Genomic DNA, 20,289 nt, shown 5'->3' with positions numbered 1-20,289 from the left:
CGGAAGACTAAGGACGTGCTTGGAAAGATTCACCGGAACAGGGTTGGTACTTTGGCCATTAAGCATAAGGGTATTGACAACTTCAAAAATGCGAACAGAACAAGCTATTTGTTTGTTTTTGTCTTTCACAGGAGGCGGGTCATGATCAGCATGGTGGCAACTGTCCACCTGAGAATTGCGCCGAGTGTTGGAGTGAAACCGGCCTCTGGTAGAAACCAAAGTGCGGTAGACTAGCAGTCACCCTTCCACTTGTAGTCCAGATATAAAAACAAATTTAATTGGAGCTAGAGTGCCCCAAATCTGAAATGAGAATGACACCTGTTGGCCCCAAAGCTTGGTGCCCCTTTCGGTATTTCTTTATTCAAATTCAAAAAGATGTAAAGCTGAGTACAACAAAACCAGCCAGGAGAATACACCTGTATGTCCAATCTGGCAGCCCACAAGACCTCTTAGCACAGAGGATTCACACACAGATCTGTGTCCTACAAAAGCAACACTCTGTGTGTCAAATCCCCACGGATCCCCTCGTGATCGATCTTGGTTCGAAACTCGAATCCTGCAAACAAACGAACAACAAACAAGCAAGGGGGTGCAGGCCTGACTCACCTCCCAACCATGACAGCCGTGGGCAAGCCCACAATCTTGGCTGTCCCCACCGAGCCACGAGCTGAGCTAACTAGGATGACGTACCGACCAATCTCCTCCTCACGACGTCCCATACCGCCGCGAAGCTGCCCTCGCGGGCCTCCAGATTTCTGCCGGCCTTGGCTGCATAAAGCAGGTGCACGTCTGCACTAGATCCAGGCTCCAAGACCATAGAGCTCTCACAAACTCGCGAGACTCTCTATATTATAATAACTAACCTTGGCCACCCTTTTATAGGCTCTTGGCCGGTCATCGGGCGTCCACACTTGGCCGCCCGCCCGTCCATACTTGGGTGCCCGCCCGTTAGTATATCCCTAACTCAGCTCGTCAATCAGCCTGCCTAGTTCCAAGCTTCCCCAAGCCTCGAAACTAGTCTTGCATGCGTATAGCACACGGTAGATACGCACTGTGCACATGACATACTCCCCTTCCTCTAAGAGCTCACTCCTGAGCTCACTAAAAAGCCAGGGTAATCTCTCTGAAGAGAAGTCAGTGTCTCCCATGTAGCGTCCTCCTCAACACGATCCTTCCACTTGATCTTGTATTCCGTGATAAGCGTATGACGCAATCTTCGTTCACGAAATCCAAGAATCTTTTCAGGTTCGTGCGGAACAAATGTCATGTCCTGGACATCTATAATTTCTTGAGGAGTAACTAACTGATCTGCTCCACCCAGTACTTCCTTAAGTCTACTGACATGAAATACAGGATGAACTTTCACATGAGAAGGCAAATCCAATTCATATGCAACTGAACCAATCCGTCGTGTAACACGAAATGGTCCACAGTATCTAGGGGATAATTTCGGAGATCTACCTGTCCGTAAAGTCTCGAAATCTTTCGGAACTCGCAAATATACGATCGTTCCTTCAGAGAACTCTCTAGGTGAACGATGTCTATTAGAATAAAACCTGTCTCGGTCTTGACACTTCTAATAGATTCCTTCGCAACTTGTAACATTTCCTGCATATCTTGCAAAAAATTACGTGCTGCATCATGCTGAAGTCCTGAGAATCCTACTGTAACAGGTGATCTAGGTTGAAAACCATACATAAGCATGAAAGGACTAAACCCTGTACTCGTATGCTTAGTACTGTTATAAGCAAATTCTAACATAGGAAGATAATCCTCCCATGAACTTTGTCTTTTGGATACATATGCTCGAAGCATATCCTCCAAAATCTGATTCACTCTTTCAGTCTGGCCATCAGATTGAGGATGATCTGAGGAACTCAAATTCAAAGTTGTTTCCAACTTCTCGAAAACAAGTTTCCAAAAGTCACTCGTAAACTTAGAGTCCCTATCACTGACTATGTCCTGCGGTAACCCGTACAGTCTAAACAATTGCTCGATAAACTGCCGAGCTAATTGCGTAGCTGTAATATTCTTCCGGGTCGGTAAAAATCTAGCCATTTTTGTCAAGCGATCTACCACAACCCAAAGAGAATCGTGGCCTTGATGTGTTCTTGGCAATCCGGTAATAAAATCCATGGAAATACTTTCCCACTTATTTACCTGGGATTTGCAAAGGATGCAACAACCCAGCCTGTCTAAAGCGTTCAGCTTTATTTGCCTGACAAATCTGACACTTGAGAACATAATCTTCTACATACCCTTTCATCTTCGGCCAATAAAAAGTGTGTTTCACTAATGATAATGTCCTGTGTACCCCAGGGTGTCCAGCAGAAGGGGCGTCGTGACACTCCTTAAGAATCTTGGACCTAATGTCCGGAATCTGTGGTACACAAATTTTGTCATTACGGAACAGTAAACCATTCCGAATCATCCACTGACCTCCTGCAGCCTGAATGGTAGACTGCGCAGTCACCGAGTCTTGGTCAATCAATGAGCTCCCGTCCTGGATCTTCTGCCAAAATGGACCAAAATAACTATCAGTCCTGCAAAGCCCTCTCAATGACTGAAATAAGTCAGTAGAAATCTCGGTGAACGACAAAGTATTCACCTCTCTAATCCGACTAAGCGCATCTGCAATATTATTCATGGACTCTTTCCGATAACGGATCTCAAAATCAAAATCTTGCATTAACTCTGCCCAACGAACTTTCCTGCCTCTCAAATCATCCGCATCACACACATACTTGATTGACTGATGATCAGTCAATACCACAAAGTTGGAGCCATATAAATAATGTCTCCAAACCTTGAGAGCATGAATCACAGCATAAAGCTCCTTCTCAAGGGTTGCCCAACGAGATTGAGTGTCGTCTAGCTTTTTACTTTCAAAAGCAACCGGTCTACCATCTTGAAATAAAGCAGCCCCGATAGCATAGTCACTGGTATCAGTTTCAAGAACATAAGGCCGACTAGGATCAGGCAATGCTAAGATAGGTGCTTCCTTGACTTTATCTTTCAAAAGTCTGAAGGCCATATGCAAATCGTTATTCCAAGTGATAGGCTGATTGGACTTACGTCCACGACCTTTCAATAAGTCGGTCATCGATAGTGTGAGCTGAGAGTACTCCCGTACAGATTTCCTAAGAAAAACTACAAAACCGAGAAAAGAACGAAGTTGTTTCACTGTTCGCGGTATAGGCCAGTCCAAAACCTTCTGAACTCGGTCATAGTCAATGCTCAATCCATCTCTAGTGATCTTGCGTCCCAAGTAAATGATGTCGGTCATAAAGAACTCACATTTACTCAATTTAGCATATAGTCGATTCTGTCTCAAAATAGATAAGACAATCGTGAGGTGTCTGACATGATCCTCAAGAGTACGGCTATATATCAAAATATCATCCAGGAACACCACCACAAATTTCCCTAAATGTTCACGAAAAGATCGTTCATCATTTGCTGGAAAGTGGCTGGAGCATTGGTTAACCCAAAAGGTAATACGAGAAACTCGTAATGGCTATACCTAGTCCGAAAGGCGGTTCTTTCGACATGCCTTTCATGAATACGTATCTGGTGATAGCCAGTACGCAAATCTATCTTCGTGAAATATTTCGCTCCTGCTAACCGGTCAATTAGGTCATCTGATCTAGGGAGAGGATAACGGTTCTTAATAGTCAGCTTGTTTAATCTTTTGTAATCTATACACATTCTCCAAGTATTGTCCTTCTTTCTCCTAAGCAACACAGGTGCACCCCAAGGTGATTTACTTGGACGGATCTGGCCCATCCTCAAATAATCTGCGAGTTGTTTAGCCAACTCATCTTCCTCAGCTTGGCTCATCCTATAAGGTGGAATACTCACAGGATGAGCACCAGGGATCAAGTCAATACGATGATCTACTGCCCGTTCAGGTGGTAAACCTGATGGCAGTTCCTTAGGAAATACATCTTGAAACGAATCAAGTATCTTCTGTAATTCTTTGCTTTCAAACACACTTAATTCATTCACATCCATGGAAGGGATGAGAAAAGAAGAAAGTGAAATCAAGACACAATGGAAAGCGGTGTACAAAGAAGAATTCATTATATTTCTAAAATCAATTGTATTTACAAGAGGTCCCTGAGAGGGATGAATACAATCACCTAAAATACTATACTTGGTGTCCCTATGCTGAAAAGAAAAAATATGACTAGACCAATCTATCTGGACGTCAAGAGTCTTAAACCACTCAATCCCTAATAAGAAGTCTACATTTTCCAGATGCATAACATAGCATTCCAGAGTATCTTTGTAGTCCTGAATCTGAATTGGAAGCATCTCGACCTTGCGATCCCAAACTTGTTTTCCCGCAGGTAGACGTACCTCATAGGTATGGTCGCTGAGTGTCGTGTCAAGACTCAATTTCTGCACAAGTTTGTAGTTAACAAAGTTATGCGAACTGCCAGGGTCTAAAAGAATGTGAATTTTATGGCCATTCACTTCTCCATAAACTCGGAGAAGATCATGCATGCCAAATACTTTAGAATTGAACAGACAATCAGAACAAGTACGAGGGCGAGAAAGTACAGTAATTGACGTACCTGTCAAAGACAACTGGTTAGCTGCCTTTGGCTTGAGTCCTGCGTTTGACTTGGTACCCTTTTGCTTCGGGCACTCATTACGCATGTGTCCTTTTTCTTCGCAGATAAAACAACGTCCTTCCTTCTTGAGCTTCAAAGTCCTAAGGAGTCGTTTCTTCTTCGCTGGTGTCGAACTTGTATTCTTCGAAGGTTGGTCTGAAGACTTGCCTTCAGTCGTGTTAGCCATAGGTGCGGAGAACTTTCTTTTATGCTTGTTCCCCTGCTCGGTAACGGGTTTCGACTTGGAAGAGACCATCGTATCATCATAGATACGAGCTGAATGAATGGCCTCGTCCAAAGTTTTACATTTATTATTTTTAACCTGTAATCGGTACGAGTCGGGTAAACCACCTACGAAAAACCCCAAAAGAGTAGTGGGATCCATCTTTGTAGCTTTCATCTGCAAGTCACGAAATTTCTGGAGGTAGACCTCATAAGTGAGGTGCTGCGAGGTCATGGTCAAAGCTGAAAACCGGGCAACAACATCGTAGTCATCCTCTTTCTTGAGGAATTCTTTCTTGAAGATATCTTCAAATTGTGCCCAAGTCGTTGGCTTTGGGTGAAGTTCCTTCCACCAAAGCAAAGCTTTGCCGGACAGGAAACCTGCTGCTAACTGTATCTTCTTTCCATCATCATATGGATGAAACTGAAAGTGAACTTGCCACTTGTGTAGCCACGTGTCCACGATCTCCTTGGTTCGCTGCTTTTGCTCGTCCCCAAACGGTTCCGGAGTAATATTGGGGCCTAAAGCTGAAGCCAAGGTATCCATTCCCGAAAAAGTAGAGAGGGTAGTGGTTAATAGAGCGATGGAGTTCTGCAAAGCCTGCATCTGGGCTGCGATTTGTGCCTGACGTTCCGCCGAAGAAGCTTGGAGAGCTACTTTGAACTCTTGGAAATCTGATTTTGACACAAACTCGTCAAAAAGATCGGCATCAGTGCCTTCCGTTAGCTGGCAAGCCTTCGCGTTCCACGAGGGGCTCCAACTCTGATTCTTGGGTCTACATCGTGAAGAGGGTACGCGGAGAGAAAATTCGATCTTTGCACAATGAAAGTGCGAACGAACTCGAGAGCTTGAGAGCTTGAGAACTTGAGAACTCGAGAACTCGAGAGATATGTGACAAGAAGCCCACGTGAGGGGGATTATAAAGGTTTCCCAAAAGCCAAAAAAAACTCGAAAAGCTAGGCTTAGCTTTTGCTTTAGCTTTTGTGTTTTTTTTTTCCGTGAATATATATATATATATTTTAATATATATATATATGGATATATATATATTCTCTAGTCTTAAAAAATAAAAAATAAAAACCTTGGAAACCTTAGAGAGAAGAGGACTTTTAAACCTTTAAAAAAAAATAAAGTTTAAACTCCCCTAAAAAAAACCCAAAAACGAAAGCACTAAAACGATGCTTTCCTTACGTGTTTTTTTTTTCGCTTCCCTCTTAATCTGCTGGCGTCCGGGGCTACTGGCGTCTCCGTCGGCGGCCAATTTGCATGGCGGCTGCTGGCGTCACCAAGCTGCGGTCGTCAACCACTGCCGGCCGCCTGATCGCCGTCGACGGCTGCTGCTGACACGCTGTCCGCGTGGGCCTGGGTATGGCAGCGTGGCTGGGCTGGCTACGCAGGCCTGGTCGCCTAGCGTAGGCCTGGGCGCTGCCCGCGTTGGCTGCGTAGGCCTGGCCTAGGCGCTGCCTGGCTGGTTGCGCAAGTCGCTTGTCTTGGCATGCTTGGCTGCCCGACTGCCCTACAGGCCTAGTCCGCCAGGTGATGCACCCGCCCGCCTGCAACTTGCCTGCGTGCCTGCCACGTCTACAGAACCCCGCCAGCTCTTCTCTCGCTCTCTCTCTCATGCGCCAAAAAGCTACGAAAAGCATTATGCTTTTTTTTTCTTTTTTTTCCTGTTTCTCTCCCTGCAAATTATGCGTATGCACAACAAAACAGGCCTCTTCTTTGCCAAGCAAAAAGACCCTACTTCTTGCAAAACAATCAACCCTTCTAAGACTACCATCTCCCATCAACATGGGGTTCTTTGATGAAGAAAAAACACATACAAATCTGAAACTGCAGTATGCACAGAAAAAACAGCAAGTTTTTTAACACATACCGTTCTTCGACCTCTTCTTCTCTACCTACCGACTTGCTCGTTCACGAGGTATGCTCTGATACCACTGTCAAATCCCCACGGATCCCCTCGTGATCGATCTTGGTTCGAAACTCGAATCCTGCAAACAAACGAACAACAAACAAGCAAGGGGGTGCAGGCCTGACTCACCTCCCAACCATGACAGCCGTGGGCAAGCCCACAATCTTGGCTGTCCCCACCGAGCCACGAGCTGAGCTAACTAGGATGACGTACCGACCAATCTCCTCCTCACGACGTCCCATACCGCCGCGAAGCTGCCCTCGCGGGCCTCGAGATTTCTGCCGGCCTTGGCTGCATAAAGCAGGTGCATGTCTGCACTAGATCCAGGCTCCAAGACCATAGAGCTCTCACAAACTCGCGAGACTCTCTATATTATAATAACTAACCTTGGCCACCCTTTTATAGGCTCTTGGCCGGTCATCGGGCGTCCACACTTGGCCGCCTGCCCGTCCATACTTGGGTGTCCGCCCGTTAGTATATCCCTAACTCAGCTCGTCAATTAGCCTGCCTAGTTCCAAGCTTCCCCAAGCCTCGAAACTAGTCTTGCATGCGTATAGCACACGGTAGATACGCACTGTGCACATGACACTGTGTTTCCCTCTGATTAGCCAAGACCATTCAGTAGGGCAGCCTTGAGCACACATCTAGCATATCCCATGTACATGGTTCCACAATTCAGCACAAACATACATCCACTGTCCAATCTCTGTTTCCACCCTTTCAATCTGCCATACCCCTCCTCTCACAAGAGGCCAGATAGCACAATTCTGCAGCAGACATAAGCCAATGGAAAGAAAGAATGATGGACAAGTTCAGAGCTTACCAAATCAGCACGTGGTTCTACACTCGTGAGGCCAATCGTACCAGTCTGTACATGCCAGAGATTGTCTGTACTTTTCCTCCCTGCAACCACTTGACTGTTTCACCAACCAAGCTCTGGAAAAGCTCTGCCTGCAAATGTCCAAGTTTGAACAGAACTGAGAACAGCTGTACCTGTCCGTACAGGTCAGTAAAACCCTACTGTACCTGTCCGTACAGTCTCTGCAACACCTGACTGAATCTGTCTGTACAGAACAGTACGGACTGTGCTGCCGTCGCCTGAGTCTGCCTGTTCGCCTGCTGTACCCGACTGTTCCAGCTGGTACAGTTCTGCACCTGCAACCAGCCGCTTGTGTCAGCAGTAGTACAGCCGCCTGTACCTGGTGTACGGTTCTCTGATGGCTTCACCTGCACCAGCCAGCAACAGAGCAGCAGCCTCCTGAACCAGCGCTGCCTGTACCCGCAGCCACCGTACTCTGTACCTGTCGTCCGTACAGAGCTGTACGGCCTGTTCTTCAAAAACTCACAGCAAAACAACAACCACACCCTATGCAGCAGTCGACCAGCTTCTCTCCCACGCATGAAGCTTGCACGTTTTCCAAAAAGCTAGAGAGAGAGATGAGAGAGGCGTGTAACTCCAAAAGTGGAGTGGCCTCTCTCCAAAATTATCCTAGGCCCCCAACTTTAATAATTATTAAAGTTCCCTAGGGGCCACTAAGGCCTAGGGTCCACCCATGTTTCAAACATTAGAATTCATTAATGTTTTGGTCCCCCTTCACACGTGAAGATGTCCACACATCATTCTCTTTGTCCGGGCACCCCAAATGTGAATCATTTAATATTTTTGCTCAGCAACCACCATGCCCACACTTGTGCTGTTCCAGTTTCACAGGGTCATGACATACCCCCCTCTTGAAAAATGGCAAGCGTCCTCGATTGCATTCTGGTGATACAGCAAAATATCCAAAGTGAAATATACAATATGGCAAGATCAGCGTCCCAATCTCTCTAAGCCATACACATGTAACATCATTCACTGCAAACCAATGGCGTAGTAGTAGTCCAAGTTGTATACCACTGTGAACCATACACAACCACAATACCCAATGTGACTGGTACACATATATCATAGAAGTCCCATAAACAGATGTACTGTCAGCCATCAGTACCTTCGGGTGAGACAAAAACTGCACCAAGCGACCTCTAGATGTCATATGAGCCTCTCTGTATCAAGGGAGTGGAGGTGCTACCCCCCTCTTGAGCATCAAGCAATGCTCCAGACCCATGCTCTGCTGAACCTGAATGAGCCATAACAAGAGTCGGCTCCAACTCAAAGGCATCGAGATAAAGCCTCAAAACCTGAGGTGAATCTGTTAAGTCACCTTCCTCCATCCACTTCGCATCCATCGGTGAATAGTTCTTGAACTTCACAAGATAGCGACGGGAAACTTTACCTCGTACCTTTCTTTCCTTATGTTCCAGTATCTGCTCTGGAATAAGAACCTCATCAAGTTTCTCAACTTTCGGCTGAGCCTCATCTGATACTTCCTCGGGCACATCCCCACGGAAAGGTCTAAGGAGACTCACGTGAAATCGATTGTGAATCCTCCAGTGATCTGGTAGCTTCAAGCGATAGGCCACCTCACCAATCTTTTCCATTACCTAAAAAGGCCCATAATAACGCATGCTCAACTTAGGGAATAAGCGCTCTTTACCCTTCATCTTCTTGAGCCTAGCCTTTTCAAATCGCAAAAGAACCCAATCACCCAATGCAAACTCTAATGCACGTATGTGACGGTCTGTTGCTTTCTTTTGCTTTTGCTGAGTTTTCTGGAGTGCCAACTTAACTCTCCGTTAAGCTTCATCCATGTTTTCCACATACTGATCAGCCTCAAAGATCTTATCCTTTGTATGCAAAATGGGTGGTACCTTCTTCCCTCCTTCCACAATCTCAAAAGGTGCCTTGCCCGTCGAGGTATGAACGGTGTTGTTATATGCAAACTCCACCAAAGGAAGATACTTTTCCCATTGTTGCTTGTGCTTTGACACATAACACTTAAGAAGATCTAACACTGTAGAGTTGGCCTCTTCCGATTGACCATCTGTTTGTGGATGAAATGATGATGAAAACTTGAGAGTTGTACCCAGGTTGTCAAACAACCCTCTCCAGAACAAACTAGTCATCCGTGGATCACGGTCACTAATGATAGACGTAGGCAAGCCATGATACTTGAAGATGTTCGCCATGAACAACTTCACCATATTATCAACTTTGATCGTCTTACGCACGGGAATGAAATGAGCCTGCTTACTGAACCTGCATATGATAGTCCAAATGCCATCATTGCCCGTTTGTGTCCGTGGCAGATCAAATATAAAATCCATGGCAATGCTCTCCCAAGGTCTATCTGGAATAGGTAAAGGCTGTAATAACCCTGGTGTCTTTTGACGGTCAAACTTTACCTTCTGACATACGATGCATTGCCTTACAAAAGCATCAACATCTCTTCTCAAGGTTGGCCAATAAAAGAAAGTCTCCACTGCTTTTACCGTGGCGTCAATACCTCTATGACTTGCATACGGTGGAGCATGACTTTCAATCATAACCTTGAGTCGCAATGGCCTGGTAACACACAGTCTGCCATGCATCAACAAAAACCCATCTGTGAGAGTATAATGCTCATGCCGCTGACCCTCAGATATCTGATCATACAACCTTTCAAAGTCCTCATCATGGGCATACTGCTCTTTCATTTCATCAAGCTCATGATGATAGGCAAGTGAAACTGCTGAGACCTGTGGCTTGCGTGACAAAGCATCTGCCACTACATTCTTTTTGCCTTCCACATGCACAATCTGGAAGTGAAACATAGACAAAAAGTTTGCCCATCGCATATGCTTCTCTGAAAGCTTAGTTTACGTGAGGAAATAACGCAAGGTTTGATGATCTGTCTGCACAGTGAAATCAGTCCCAAACAAATAGTGTTTCCATGTAGAAAGAGCATGAATTACAGCCAGCATTTCTTTCTCATAAACCTGTAAATGCTTCTCGGCATCTTGCAATATTCTACTCTCATAGGCTATCACATGTCCTTCCTGCATGAGAACTGCCCCAATGCTACTTCCACATGCATCACATTGGACAACAAAAGCCTTTCGGAGGTCCGGTAATACCAATACTGGATCCGAAGTAAGCTTTTCTTTAAGCTTTTTGAAGGCTGTAATTTCCTGATGAGCCCATCTAAACGGAGTTGCCTTCTTTGTTAAGGCATGAAGAGGCGAAGCAATTTCAGCAAAATACCATATGTACCGCCTATAATAGGAACACAATCCCAAAAAGCTGCGTACATCATGCACGGTCTTCAAATCTGGCCAATTAAGAATTGCTTCCACCTTCGCTGGATCCATACGGACTCCATGCTTAGACACAATATGTCCCAAGAAGTGTATCTCTTGCAAGAAAAACTCGCTCTTCTTGCCATTAATAACCAGCCTATGGTTCCTGAGTTCTGCAAACACAATGGCCAAATGCCTTCTATGCTCCTCCTCAGTTTGTGAATGCACAATCATATCATCAAAGAATGTGCCCACAAACGCTCTATGAGCCGGAAAATCCTGTCCATCATTCTGTTAAATGTGGCAGGTGCATTTGTCAAACCAAAGGGCATAACCAAAACTCATACAACCCAAACGTGGTTCGAAATGCTGTCTTATGCACATCCTCGGGTCTAATACGTATCTGATGATACTCGCTTTTCAAGTCAATGCGACTAAAGACCGTGGAGCCCTGTAAGCGGTCCAAAATGTCATCGATCCTCGGAATGGGGAATTTATTCTTGATGGTATTCTTGTTGAACGCCCTGTAATCAATACACATGCGCCAAGAACCATCCTTCTTTTGCACTAAGAGTACAGGTGAGCAAAAGGGTGATGAGCTAGGCTGTATCAACCCTTTATTCAGAAGCTCCTGTACCTGACTCATAATTTCTTCTTGTTGGGCTGCACTAACATGGTACGGCGGTCTATTTGGTGGAGTACTACCAGGAATTAGATCAATGGCATGATCTTCTGGCCTCTCCGGAGGAAGTTCCCCTGGCAATGACTCGGAAAAACAATCTTGGAACCCACATAAGAAATCAGTCCTGTCCTTATCTAACAGAGACAAATTAGACTTAGACTCATCATCTTTTGCATCCTTTACATAAATCAAGTATGCGGAAAGATGCTTTTTCATTACTGATGAAATTGCCGAAGCTGATACAATAGGAACAGATTTCCCTTTAAGTTTTACATCCAAAACATGTTCTTTGCCTCTATGAGTCAGAGTGATCTTCCTATTGTATGTATCCACCACCGCATGTACTCTGTGGCACCATGGCATTCCCAACAAAACATCACATCCATCAAGTGGCATGATGAAAAACTCTTCGCTGTCCCCATAACCCTGCAAATGAAGCCTGAGCTTCCCAATGATAGGAGTGACGGGTTCTGCATACCCTGGACAAGCCATGTTAGCCTCATATAACGGCCCCCTCCTCTGCACGAATCTCCAATTGGCCAGCCAAATCTGGTGAAATGAAGTTGGCTCGAGCACCTGTGCCAAAGAATATCAAGGCATTTTGATCTCTCACTTTGCCCCATGCCCTGCACAACTCTGTCTCTTCACCACCTGGCTGTTTCCCAACAAGATCAGGAACTAACCCTGCAGAAGGTTTTGGTTTCTTTGACTTGGGCTCTCCTTTATTGTCAGAGTCTTTTTGGGACTTTCTCTTGGGACAATTAAAAGACATATGTCCCTCTTCTGTACAGTAAAAACATTTCCGAGCATCCCTCAAAGCCTGTCTCTCCTCAGAAGTTCTCTTGGGCATTGGCAACTTCTTATATCGCGTCTCTGTAGACCCTTTTGCATCACGTGAAGCATGCCCAGACTTTTCAGATTTCTTGCTCGAGTTCTTACTGCCTTTAAATCCAGATGAGACTCCAGTGAGTAACGCATTAGCTGTCATAGCATTCTCTATCATCTGTGACATGTTCGTTACTCGAGTCTTGATACAATAGTCACGCACTTCCTTGGGCAGCCCACAACAATATTTCTCTACCTGCTCAGACAAAGGCACTGCACGGTAAGAAGTAACTGGGAGTAAAGCATCCCAAAACTTCTTGTTATAATCTTCAAGATTGTCACACTTTGATGCATCCAACTTGTGCCATGCTGTCATTACATCCACCTCAAAAGTAGATGTGAGCCATACGGAAGAGAACACCTGTTTAAATTGTACCCAAGTAGTTGGTGCTGTGCCCTGCAGAAGAAGAGTAGACCACCACTGTAATGCATTGCCTTTGAGAAAAGTCGCAGCTTTCCTCACTTTAGAGGACTCCGTGTAATTACCACCAGAAAAAGGAGCATCAAACTGCTGTAAAAAGGTAAGTGCTTTTAATTTATCTTTGGCTCCACTGAATGTATCAAATTTCACAGCAGCTCCCCCTTCCTTATAATCCTTCGCCTTACCCATAGGCCTTACCCCCAGCATTCATGCCCATCATAGGGTCAACATTACCCATTCCCACACCTGGCATGCCATACATTCCAGCCATGTTTCCAAACATTCCATTATGCATATCGGGCTGCATGCCACCATACATATTTGCTTGCAATCCAGGTTGCATGCTCCCAAACATGTTTCCTTGCATTCCGGATTGCATACCACCATACATATTCCCCTGCATTCCAGGCTGAAAGTTAGCTCCAAAAGTCCCTGGCATACCCATGCCTCCCCTGAGGATAACCCCCAGTCATAGATTGGAACACAGAGCCACCACCAAAATAACTTGGATGCATAGTCTGCTGAGGAATAGATGGCTGTCCGAAGAAAGAACTCTGAGAGTTAGCACCAAAAGCATGCTGCATGTTCGGAAATTGTCCAAAAGATGGATCCTGTGGGAAGGCACAACTATGACCCTGAGGAAGGTTCTTAGAACGCACCTTCTTCTTCTTCTTTTCAGGCTCTGTACGGGATCTCATAAATTCAGCAAACTTCTCACTTTGTGTGAGCTGCATAAACACATCCATAACACCAGCCAAACGATTTTTAAACTGAGCATCATCTACCTCTTTACTAGGCACATCTTCTGGCTGTGTTACATCCTCATATTGCTCATCATCTGCAGCCCGTTCTCCTACAAGAATATCCTCAGATTCATTTCTCTCAGGAGAGGTCTCTTGCTCTTCCTCTTCATGATAAAAATATTCGTCTTCTGTATCAGACATGTTGCTGAATTTTTCAGTGATGACTTTCCTCGAGTCAACCACGAGCTCATCCCCTTAAGAAAGTTGATGATGGGTCCCGGCGACGGAACCTTGAAACCGGCCTCTGGTAGAAACCAAAGTGCGGTAGACTAGCAGTCACCCTTCCACTTGTAGTCCAGATATAAAAACAAATTTAATTGGAGCTAGAGTGCCCCAAATCTGAAATGAGAACGACACCTGTTGGCCCCAAAGCTTGGCGCCCCTTTCGGTATTTCTTTATTCAAATTCAAAAAGATGTAAAGCTGAGTACAACAAAACCAGCCAGGAGAATACACCTGTATGTTCAATCTGGCAGTCCACAAGACCTCTTAGCACTTTCAATCTGCCATACCCCTCCTCTCACAAGAGGCCAGATAGCACAATTCTGCAGCAGACATAAGCCAATGGAAAGAAAGAATGATGGACAAGTTCAGAGCTTACCAAATCAGCACGTGTTTCTGCACTCGTGAGGCCAATCGTACCAGTCTGTACATGCCAGAGACTGTCTGTACTTTTCCTCCCTGCAACCACTTGACTGTTTCACCAACCAAGCTCTGGAAAAGCTCTGCCTGCAACAACTGTCCAAGTCTGAACAGAACTGAGAACAGCTGTACTTGTTCGTACAGGTCAGTAAAACCCTACTGTACCTGTCCGTACAGTCTCTGCAACACCTGACTGAATCTGTCCGTACAGAACAGTACGAACTGTGCTGCCGTCGCCTGAGTTCGCCTGTTTGCCTGTTGTACCCGACTGTACCAACTGGTACAATTCTGCACCTGCAACCAGCCGCTTGTGTCAGCAGTCGTACAGTCGCCTGTACCTGTTGTACGGTTCTCTGATGGCTTCACTTGCACCAGCCAGCAACAGAGCAGCAGGTGCCTGAACTAGCGCCGCCTGTACCTGCAGCCACCGTACTCTGTACCTGCTGTCCGTACAGAGCTGTACGGCCTAGCTGTATGGCCTGTTCTTCAAAAACTTACAGCAAAACAGCAACCACACCCTATGCAGCAGTCGACTAGCTTCTCTCCCACGCATGAAGCTTGCACATTTTCCAAAAAGCTAGAGAGAGAGAGATGAGAGGCGTGTAACTCCAAAAGTGGAGTGGTCTCTCTCCAAAATTATCCTAGGCTCCCAACTTTAATAATTATTAAAGTTCCCTAGGGGCCACTAAGGCCTAGGGGCCACCCATGTTTCAAACATTAGAATTCATTAATGTTTTGGTCCCCCTTCACACCTGAAGATGTCCACACATCATTCTCTTTGTCCGGGCACCCGAAATGTGAATCATTTAATATTTTTGCTCAGCAACCACCATGCCCACACTTGTGCTGTTCCATTTTCACAGGGTCATGACATGGAGGATTTAGGGCGCTAAGGACATTCATACCACCGGTGATCGCCAGAACAAATTGTACAAAGGCCTGGACAACTAGGTTGGGATGAAGTGGCAGTGGATGAAGAGGTTTGTTGTCCTAAAGAGGTTTCTCGCTTGAAGTTGTGCCGATCATTGCTACGACGGTCCTGTCGGGACCGATCTCGGTTTCTACTGCCAGAAGATTCGGTCTGAGAGGACCCTGTGTTTGACGCGGGAGCTTGCCCGGAGAAGCGTGACCGGAAGGACTGTTGTCCAGAATATGGTCGCCGAGAGTTGGGTTGTCAAGGATTGGGACGTTGGGGTTGGCTAGTCCCATTGGGTCGATTCCGTTGGTAAGAACGGGCGCCGGAGGAAAATTTCCTGGGAGGATGCTTGTAATCACTAATGCGCTCGACATACGAGATTGCTTCATCCAGAGTGGCAGGATTGTACTTGTGGACTTCGTCTTCGATCGTGGGTTCAAGCCTGTCAATGAAGCTGTGAAGCTGGTCAGAGGGGCTTAGTGTCTCTATCTCCAGAGCGAGTTTTTGAAACTCTGAGATGTACGCGGCCACGGAGCCAGTTTGACTCACGCGGCGGAGAGAAGACCTGGCATGAAAGTTCGCATTGGTAGGCTCAAAAGCCTTGGCGAAGAGCACACCGGAATTTATCCCACATTGGAGTAGACTTGCCATTTGAAATCCTGCGTCGCAGGCCACCAAAGGAAGGCGGTATCTTTCAAGAGGGTACTGGCCAATGCAACCTTTTTATTTTCGGGCAATTCGGTATTTGAGAAATAAACCTCCATCTGGTAGAGCCAGTGATCGATTAACCGCTTATCGTGGCGGCCATTGTAGGGCTCAGGTAACTTGATATCCATCTTTCTTGTCTGTGTTGTGGTCATTAATTTATACAAAAGTTGGAGTTCAACATTGTCTACCTCGGCGGTCGGATCGGGAGGAGTTGAGGGATCGTTCTGTTGGCCCACTGAGGATGATGATGATGATGTTGGAGAACGCGAACGACACGCTCGCTGTGACTTCTTGGATCCCTCGCGCTGGTGTTGGTGCCGTTGTTGCATGTCTTCCATTTGTGATCGCATTGATGCCATACCGTCGAAAAGGGCCCGTTGCAACTCCTCCATCCGTTGTTGAAGAGTGGTCATCTGCAAGGCCTCTATCTAAGGATCGACAGGTGGCACATGGAGAACTCAGAGAGAGTACTGAGGTGAAGCAGGAAAGGTCGACCCGAAATGTAGGATGGAAGGAACAACTGCTAGAGAGGCAGTAACGGGATCCTCGTACTGGAAGTCGGGGTCCTCCACTTCCTCGGGATCGTCCTCGGAGGTTACTTCGTCTGCTTCCCCTTCTTCGTTTGGTTCCGCCAAAGAGCTGGGCATCGGAGATAATGGAGTATAATCGGGGATGAAGATCTCGCAGTAGAATGTCACAGGAGGGCACGTGGAGGAGATATTGCGGAGGCCATCCACACTGCACTTTGGAAGAAAGTACCGTGACAGAAAGTACTCGAAATGAGCAAGGTGCAGTGGCTCGCAGGTGAGGAAAATAGTCCAGATCGCCCAAGTGTCGGGTTCGGTTACATGCGGGCTGTGGACATGTATGCGGTACACTGTGAGGCCGGGGCTACTGGGATAGGAGAGTCCGGGAGACTTGGAATCCACCTAGCATCGGCGGAAAGTGGCACCGGTTCCGGAGTGGGGGCACGAGGAGGGCTGTGTTCGGGAAGAAGAGCCTCGGGGATCTCGTCGATGTAACCAGGTAGGAGATGTGCATGTAGGGCTCCTCCGGAAAATTGTCCATGAAGCATGCACGTGGATGGCGAGAGCGCGCACACAGTGTGGCGTGGGCAGAGCCGGGAGAGGGGATGAAGGCAGACGTGTAGTTGGCGGCATCCTGACAGCCGAGTGGAGGATGGTCGCGGAATCGCCAACAGAAAGGGGGGCGCTTCACACTCGCGTTGAATCGCCAACGGAAGGGGGGGTTCGGTTCACACTAGGGCACATCCTTTTTTTTTTAAATTAGAGACCCAAGTGTCAATTTTATTTATTTATTTAAATGGTGTAAAGGTGACGGTGGCCTGGATCACGTAGCCGACCGGAGGAAGGGTGCGCCGCTTTGAAAAGGTGCCGCCAGCTACTATGCGAAGAGGTGGAGGGTACTCAGCAGAGGGGGGGTTCTTGCCATGCAGCGAACGACTACCATCACCGGCAGCAGGGAGGGGGGTAATCCAGGTATGCAGCAAGGGTTCCCTCTATGAAACACACAAGTGCGTGTGTATGGGCGTGGTTTTTTTTTTAACATCACCATGGGCAAAGATTTACGCCAAGTCCACCATCGCTTTGCTGCTTCCATACAACACCAAGAAGAGGGGTGGACGAGGGAGTGCCGCGGAGAGGGTGAGGGCTTCACAACCCACGGGTTGGAAAAATTTTGCTCTGATACCACTGTGAGGCCACGAAGTTCCAGCTCTTGACGTGCGACAGAAGGAAACAAGAAGAAAGTTGACTACAGAATTTCTTGTGAAGTGGATGGATTTGGATGAGTCTGATTCCACTTGGCAAACAGATGAAGAAATGCAGCAGTACCCTAATCTTCTTCAGGAGTTCTTTGACAAACGGATGTCTATGATTTGACACATGGGTTTTATTTTAAATGGGAGGGAATGTCACGATTGTGACGTATGTATGTATCAGATACTCTCTTCATTGCTGATTCCTGTTGTTGCAGATGCAAAGAGTAACCAGCCAAGGGAACCCCTACCCTCGATTGGTTGCGACTCTTCGCCAAAGGATGTACCTCTTCATCGAATAGCCACATCCCTTCGACGAATGGTTGTATCCCTTGATGAATGGTTGTGCCTCTACATCGAATAGACACATCCCTTAGCCTAAAGTTATATCCTTTCGTCTATGTTCATGTCCTTACGTCAAAGGACATGCCTCTTCAAATGTGTCTCTTCATCTCCTATATAAGAGACCTATTGTACTCAGTTTAATCATTTCAATTCAATATTCTCTCAAGTGTTCTCCTGAAGGCTCTTGTTCTCTAAGTTAAGTACTTAAGTAGTAATTAGTACACAATATGAGGGATTAACAACATAATCCTCACAGAAACACCCTCTATTGGTCGAAACCAATAGTCTCAAGGACAATCCGACTAAGAGATCGACGTGCTCAAGTAACATGACATGAGCGTCAATTCCTAGTCACAAAAGCTGAATCCAGAGCAAATGGATCATTTGGGTAACTCGAAGCTGACGATGCTACCAGTACTAGAAGTAAGCAACCACTGTCCTAAAGAGTTATCTCGAAACCAGAAGTATCTTTCATTTGACTACCATGCTTTCATCTTGATGTCCTCTATAAATCTGGTCTGGAAAAAACCACAAAACTGCGAAAACCCAAAACCTACTACTGAAGCCTGAACCAAGTAGAACAAACAGTAGTCTCTTCCCAAACAAGAGAAGAACCGATCTTCTAGAAAAGATCATCAATCTGTCCTTCGTCACCTTGGAAGTCTAACTTCCCAAACAGACCTCGGAAAGTCTATGAGTACCTTGGACATGAAAGGAACAATTGTTCCAACAGACCTGGTTATCACACAAGCTAGCATCTATCATAACTGTTTGTATCAAAAGTAAAGTATCTATCCCTCAAAAATGTTGAGATAGCCTTGTGTTTGTAGGCGCAGAGTCTGAATAAAGCCTTGACAATCTGGCGTAGCCCCGTAATCATGGCGTCCCATACCACCATGATACACCCCATACACGTGCTATGATTACTACAAAACACCAGTTTGTGGATCTGTCGCGATCTATCAAAAACAATAAATGCCAATGGCTGACCATGTGCCACAAACTGAAACAAGTTCTCGAAAGGAAGAACTCCAACGAGACTAGTGATCTTAATTCAGTCCCCCAGGGATTAGACAACATTTGTGTACACAAAGAAGAACAACCTTGACCAGCGTCCCGGTCAAAGCATATGTCTAAACCCGGAAAAGCTTGGAAACCAAAACTTGCTTCCAAAAACTTATGCGCATAGTGCAAATTCCTGAATAACCATGATGCAATAGTCTTGGCAAAAGAATAGGCGGGTATATTTGGAATACTGTGAATATCTGTACACTCCTTCTATGGACATAAAACTAGAGGACCATCAAAACCTTAAGGACTGTAAGGTTGAAAAGGAACATATTGGGTATTGTCGCATAACCATCTTGTCATGCAATCTGACACTGAATCCTAACACGTAAATTTAATCTAGATGCCCTCTCTATCAAATATCCGTGTAGTCACAGTGGCAATGTGTGGTCAACTATTCCTCAATCCTACATATGTAGATAAGTCTTGCTTATCAAAGCCCAACAATGAAAACAATGGTCATTCCAATATCCGTAGGGTGTTAGGTTTATGTCTTGCATGGTACAATTCCATGACTAATTCGTGTGTCCGTGAAGTTCTTGGAGTAAAAACTCCCATGTGTACCCCATAACAAACATGTGTACTTGCATAACACGGTACAACTTTGTGCTTTTATTGTTAAACCCTATCTTGCATGTTCCTTGCATGTGAAAAACAGACACATTTACCTCATAACACGCTGGTCCAAAACTGAGATAGAACGAAGCACGTGCATCCGAACCTTGCAAGTACACAAAGTCCCATACAGAACCTAGACATCTTGGAGAGAAAAGAGTCTGAAGTGAGATCGTAGAAAAACATGTCGCCATCACTTGCTGCTGTAGGGCAGCCCACTGACGATCGTATGCCTCTCTCCAGACAACCTACATGTGGCTGTCCACAACCTTTGGCTGCGTGCGCCCTCATGCATGGTGTAATGTGGACTATGTTAGAATATGCAGCGGAGATGAAGACAAGATCTGAAAACACTAGAGCAAGTGCATTCCAGAAAATCACAGAAATAGAGAGAGAGAGAGAGAGAGAGAGAGAGAGAGAGAGAGAGAGAGAGAGAGAACCGTATAACTCTGTTAGCACTTTCATCCTCAGTTTCTGCTCTTTTGTGGTGCCCATTTGGTCCCCTTTTGTATGGCC

The 20,289-nt window shown here is 45.9% G+C and overlaps 1 protein-coding gene across 1 annotated transcript in view; it reads left to right on the top strand.

Moving 5' to 3' along the window:
* LOC147635691 (Cyclophilin-like peptidyl-prolyl cis-trans isomerase family protein) overlaps positions 1 to 20,289 on the top strand; it is a 51,881-nt gene that overhangs the window by 7,645 nt on the left and 23,947 nt on the right. The gene's annotated exons all lie outside the window — the stretch shown is intronic.

The sequence above is a fragment of the Cibotium barometz genome, chromosome 9, assembly GCF_041138505.1.
Source record: "Cibotium barometz isolate CiBa-2024 chromosome 9, ASM4113850v1, whole genome shotgun sequence".
NCBI lineage: Eukaryota > Viridiplantae > Streptophyta > Polypodiopsida > Cyatheales > Cibotiaceae > Cibotium > Cibotium barometz.
This window is presented reverse-complemented; position numbering and strand designations above follow the sequence as displayed.